Raw genomic sequence first — 6,887 nt, 5'->3', positions numbered from 1 at the left:
CCCAAAGGTTTCTTTTTAGCATTATCGGCGAGATTAACATCCAAATAACAATTTTTCAATGGTGGCAAGTCAAGCATATCATAGACTTTTTTAGGCATAACAGAAATACTTGCACCAAGATCACATAAAGCATTACAATCAAAATCTTTGACTCTCATTTTAATGATGGGCTCCCAACCATCCTCTAGCTTTCTATGAATAGAAGTTTCAAGTTTTAGTTTCTCTTCTCTAGCTTTTATGAGAGCATTTGTAATATGTTTTGTGAAAGCCAAGTTTACAGCGCTAGCATTGGGACTCTTAGCAAGTTTTTGCAAGAACTTTATAACTTCAGAGATGTGGCAATCATCAAAATCTAAATCATTACAATCTAAAGCAATGGGATTATCATCCCCAAGGTTGGAAAAAATTTCAGCAGTTTTATCACAAGCGGTTTCGAGCGGTTTTAGCGGTTTCGAGTAATTTTGCGCGCTTTGCACTAGGAGTAGAAGCATTGCCAACACCAATTATTTTACCATTGATAGTAGGAGGTGCAGCAACATGTGAAGAATTAGCATTACTAGTGGTGGTAATAGTCCAAACTTTAGCTACATTACTATTTCTAGCTAGTTTTTCATTTTCTTCTCTATCCCACCTAGCACGCAGTTCAGCCATTAATCTTATATTCTCATTAATTCTAACTTGGATGGCATTTGCTGTAGTAACAATTTTATTTTCAATATCCCTATTAGGCATAATTTTCGATTTCAAAAGATCAACATCAGAGGCAAGACTATCAACTCTAGAAACAAGAATATCAATTTTATTGAGCTTTTCCTCAACAGATTTGTTAAAGGCAGTTTGTGTACTAATAAATTCTTTAAGCATAGCCTCAAGTCCAGGGGGTGTATTACTATTATTGTTGTAAGAATTCCCATAAGAATTAGCATAACCGTTACCATTATTATAAGGATATGGCCTATAGTTATTACTAGAATTGTTCCGATAAGCATTGTTGTTGAAATTATTATTTTTAATGAAGTTTACATCAACATGTTCTTCTTGGGCAACCAATGAAGCCAATGGAACATTATTAGGATCAACATTAGTCCTATCATTCGCAAGCATAGACATAATAGCATCAACCTTATCATTCAAGGAGGAGGATTCTTCAACAGAATTTACCTTCTTACCTTGTGGAGCTCTTTCCGTGTGCCATTCAGAGTAATTAACCATCATATTATCAAGGAGCTTTGTTGCTTCACCAAGAGTGATGGACATAAAGGTACCTCCAGCAGCTGAATCCAATAGATTCCGCGAAGAAAAATTTAGTCCTGCATAGAAGGTTTGGATGATCATCCAAGTATTCAGTCCATGGGTTGGGCAATTTTTAACCAAAGATTTCATTCTTTCCCAAGCTTGAGCAACATGTTCATTATCCAATTGTTTAAAATTCATTATGCTACTCCTCAAAGATATAATTTTAGCAGGGGGATAATATCTACCAATAAAAGCATCCTTGCATTTAGTCCAGGAATCAATACTATTCTTAGGCGAGAGATAGCAACCAATCTTTAGCTCTTCCTCTTAATGAGAAAGGAAACAATTTTAATTTTATAATGTCACCATCTACATCTTTATATTTTTGCATTTCACATAGTTTAACAAAATTATTGAGATGGGCAGCGAGCATCATCGGAACTAACACCGAGAAAATTGCTCTCTCATGACAAGATTAAGTAAAGCAGGTTTAATTTCAAAGAATTCTGCTGTAGTAGCAGGTGGAGCAATAGGTGTGCATAAGAAATCATTATTATTTGTGCTAGTGAAGTCACACAACTTAGTATTTTCAGGGTTGGCCATTTTAGCAATAGTAAATAAAGCAAACTAGATAAAGTAAATGCAAGTATACTAATTTTTTTTGTGGTTTTGATATAGAGTGCAAGACAGTAAATAAAGTAAAACTAGCAACTAATTTTTTTGTGTTTTGATATAAGTGCAGCAACAAAGTAGTAAATAAAATAAAGCAAGACAAAAACAAAGTAAAGAGATTGAGAAGTGGAGACTCCCCTTGGAGCGTGTCTTGATCTCCCCGGCAACGGCGCCAGAAAAAGAGCTTGATGGCGTGTATTTCACACGTTCGTTGGGCAACCCCAAGAGGAAGGTATGATGCGCACAACAACAAGTTTTCCCTCAGAAAGAAACCAAGGTTTATCGAACCAGGAGGAGCCAAGAAGCACGTTGAAGGTTGATGGCGGCGGGATGTAGTGCGGCGCAACACCAGGGATTCCGGCGCCAACGTGGAACCTGCACAACACAACCAAAGTACTTTGCCCCAACGAAATAGTGAGGTTGTCAATCTCACCGGCTTGCTGTAACAAGGATTAACCGTATTGTGTGGAAGATGATTGTTTGCAGAGAAAATAGTAAAAACAAGTATTGCAGCAGATTTGTATTTCAGTACTAAAGAATGGACCGGGGTCCACAGTTCACTAGAGGTGTCTCTCCCATAAGATAAAAGCATGTTGGGTGAACAAATTACAGTCGGGCAATTGACAAATAGAGAGGGCATAACAATGCACATACATGACATGATAAGTATAGTGAGATTTAATTGGGCATTACGACAAAGTACATAGACCGCCATCCAACTGCATCTATGCCTAAAAAGTCCACCTTCGAGGTTATCGTCCGAACCCCTCCAGGTATTAAGTTGCAAAGCAACGAGACAATTGCATTAAGTATGGTGCATAATGTAATCAACAACTACATCCTCGGACATAGCGCCAATGTTTTATCCCTAGTGGCAACAGCACAACACAACCTTAGAACTTTACGTGACTGTCCCGGTGTCAATGCGAGGCATGAACCCACTATCGAGCATAAATACTCCCTCTTGGAGTTAAAAGCAAAAACTTGGCCGAGCCTCTACTAGTAACGGAGAGCATGCAAGATCATAAACAACACATATGTAATAACTTGATAATTAACATGACATGGTATTCTCTATCCATCGGATCCCGACAAACACAACATAGAGTATTACGGATAGATGATCTTGATCATGTTAGGCAGCTCACAAGATCCAACAATGAAGCACAATGAGGAGAAGACAACCATCTAGCTACTGCTATGGACCCATAGTCCAGGGGTGAACTACTCACTCATCACTCCGGAGGCGACCATGGCGGTGTAGAGTCCTCCGGGAGATGAATCCCCTCTCCGGCAGGGTGCCGGAGGAGATCTCCAGAGTCCCCCGAGATGGGATCGGCGGCGGCGGCGTCTCAGTAAGGTTTTCCGTATCGTGGTTTTTCGCATCAGGGGTTTCGCGACGGAGGCTTTAAGTAGGCGGAAGGGCAGAGTCGGGGGCCTGACGAGGGGCCCACACCACAGGGCGGCGCGGGCCCCCCCTTGGCCGCGCCGCCATGTGGTGTCGCCACCTCGTGGCCCCATTTCGTATGCTCTTCGGTCTTCTGGAAGGTTCGTGGCGAAATAGGCCCCTGGGTCTTTGTTTCGTCCAATTCCGAGAATATTTCGTTACTAGGATTTCTGAAACCAAAAACAGCACTTCGGCATCTTGTTAATAGGTTAGTTCCAGAAAATGCACAAATATGACATAAAGTGTGCATAAAACATGTAGGTATCATCAATAATATGGCATAGAACATAAGAAATTATCGATACGTCGGAGACGTATCAGTCCCCGGCGCGGTCGAGCCACAACAGCGCCTCGCCGCCCGGGGACGTCGTCGACGACGACGACGTCGCCGACGACGCCCACAGGGGCTAGGCGGCGCACCGGCGGCCACCGCGCCGCCGACCAAACCCTAATAGAGGGTTTTTTTATATTAGTTTAAATTTAAAAGCCCATATAGGGGCTTCTTTTGTTAGTTTTATTTGCCCAAAATAGGGCTATGTAAATTCGCATTTTGTTTTTGTTTTCGTGGTTCTCCGGTTATGCGATGCGTCCGCGCGTTGGCCGCAGCGCGCGACCCAAACGGACACGCGGACACGTCCGCGTGTGCGGCCGGCAACCCAAACGGCCTAAAATGGTCGGCCCAACACGTCCGTTTGGGTCGCACTTACCCATTGGAAACGGAGGTAGTATGATTGATGTGTGTTGTATGCGATCAATTATTAACGTTGTAGCTAGGAATATTAAACACTGATCGGCACGTACTTAGCATGTCCGACGAGCCACATTTCCAGCCGTTCGTTTCCTTGTTCTTACCACACATGCTGGTGCTATATCTATCACCAACTTGCTAATGCTACGGACGGGGCTAGCTAGCTATCGATGCTACGTGCTGCGGGGATGGACATCCGGATCGAGACGGCCGGAGACGTTACGGTTTACCGTATGAATAGGATCAACTGGATCTACTTGCTTGTTGCAGTGAGTCAGTGACTGATCATGGTATCAATTCTTCATACTGTAGTAGAATTTCAGAATCGCTGAGACCGGGGGGAGAGAGGAAAAGCTGCATGAGCAAGCGACGACTATGCTATTTTCTTTACCACTATAGAGTGGGGCGCGTGAGCAGACAAATCCAACGGACCCTTTTCGCTTTTGCGCCCTAAAAAGGCAGAGACGACGTCGTCGTCGGTAGATGGTCGATCGGCGTGGTCCATAGAAGTTGATCGATCGATCTCGTTATCGTCCTATCTCCAATCCGAAGCTTTTCTTGTAACATATTGTATATGAACGCATTTGTTAGTTTATCCTATCCTTGACCGTTTCCATCATTCTGATATCCCTTCCTTGTCATCCGGGAGAGAACATGGCCGTGATCTTGGAGATAGAATATGTCACTACACACTGGAGACGACCCGGCACATCGACGGTAGTTAGTGGAGAATCTGGAGATGTCATGCTAGCACTTTCCTCCCTTTTTCCCTGGCCAACAGAATCAGACCTGTATCACCAAGTTAAGGAAAACGCAGAAATGTCGACTTGTGACTACTTGACGAAGATCTAATCCGTCGGCTCAGTCTTTCGAAGATGCTCATAAGGGTAGAGTGTGCGTATGTGCGTTTATATGGGAGGGTGTATGCGCGTATATATATAAGTGTCTATGTTGTACTGTGTTTCTAAAAAAACAAAAGTGGGCCCGCTATTTGCGCAGCCCAAACTTTTGTATTGCACATTTCAAGAAGTTGGGCTTGAGCTGGGCGTAGCCCAAAGTTCTGCCCAGCTAGAGGTCTTTTTTTCTCAAAGAAAAAGCTAGAGGTCTTTTTCCTTTTTCTTTTTCTTTGTTTTGTTTTCTTTTAAGATTCAAACATGTTTAAATTTGAAAAATCTGCAGATTTTTTAAATAAATTTAAGAAATGTTCAAATTTAAAAAGTTTAAACTAAAAATGTTCAAATTCCTAAATTGTGCATATTTTAAATTCTGAAATTTTTTAAAATTTTAAAATATTCAAATTTGTTCGAATTTAAAAATGTTACATTTTAAAAAATTCAAATTATAAAACCTTTAAATTTAAAAAGTATTCAGGATTAGCAAATGTTTACATTTTGAAGAATATCGAATTTTTGGAAAAATATTTTGAAAAATGAAATAGAAATGGAAGGAGTGGAAGTTGTGGCGATGGCGGCCACTCCCACTACCTCACCTTGGGGATCTTCTTCTTCGTCTGCGGAGTCGATCATACTCTTCATGATCCACCAAATCCCTTGATGTTTACTTCTTGTTGGCAAAGTTCTTGCCCTTTTCCCCAAAAGGATCTTACAACATGGGCCATGTGCCTGCGGTAGTCATACTTGGTATCCTCGGGACACCACTCATGGTCTTCTTCTCTTCTATCATGTTCATGCTCCACCACCTTGAACTTCAAATCTAGATTGCCCTTGCTGATGGGATTCGTAGCATAGAAAACAAAAATTTCCCTACCGCGAGAACGCAATCCAAGCCAAGATGCAATCTAGAAGATGGGAGCAACGAGGGGATGAACGAGACTAACCCTTGAAGATTTCCAAAGCCTACAAGAGGAGGCTCTCGTTGCTGCGGTAGACGATCACTTGCCGCTTTCAAAAGCGCGTAGAAGATCTTGACGGTGCCACAATCGGGCAGCACCTCCGTACTCGGTCACACGTTCGGTGTTGATGACGACGTCCTTCTCCCCGTTCAAGCGGGCAGCGGAAGTAGTAGATCCTCCTCGGAATCCCGGCAGCACGACGGCGTGGTGGCGGTGGTGGTGGAGAACTCCGGCGGGGCTTCGCCTATGCGCTGCGGGAGTTTGTATGTGGAGGAGGGGAGGCTAGGGTTTGGGGAGAGGGGGCTATGGGCGCCGGCCTCAAGGGGCAGGGGTGGTGCGGCCAAGCCATGGCTTCCCCTCTCCCTCTCCTCCTCATTATATAGGTGGAACCCCAAGGGTTTGCCCAAAGTCTTCGAATAAGACCCCAACGGAAAACTCGCCTTATGGACGAAACCTAGAGGGACAGGGGACTCTCCCCTTCCCTCTTTTCTTGGCCGGCCAAGGAGGTGGAATCCATCATGGACTCCACCCTCCCATTTGGTTGGCTGGTTAGGGTTTGTGGAGTCCCTCCGGGACTCCTCCTTCCATAGTGATTTATTCCGGATAATTCTAGAAACCACCTTCCATAAATTCACCGGATCATTTCCAAACTTGGAAAGTGACTTCCTATATATGAATCTTATTCTCCGGACCATTCCGGAACTCCTCGTGATGTCCTGGATCCCATCCGAGACTCCGAACAAAACTTCGAACTCCATTCCATATTCCATATCTACTTAAACGACATCAAACCTTAAGTGTGTCACCCTACGGTTCGCAAACTATGTAGACATGGTTGAGACTTCTCTCCGACCAATAACCAATAGCGGGATCTGGAGATCCATAATGGCTCCACATATTCAACGATGACTTTAGTGATCGATTGAACCATA

The sequence above is a fragment of the Lolium rigidum genome, unplaced genomic scaffold (genome assembly GCF_022539505.1).
Source record: "Lolium rigidum isolate FL_2022 unplaced genomic scaffold, APGP_CSIRO_Lrig_0.1 contig_45531_1, whole genome shotgun sequence".
Lineage (NCBI taxonomy): Eukaryota > Viridiplantae > Streptophyta > Magnoliopsida > Poales > Poaceae > Lolium > Lolium rigidum.
Note: the sequence above shows the minus strand (reverse complement) of the source record.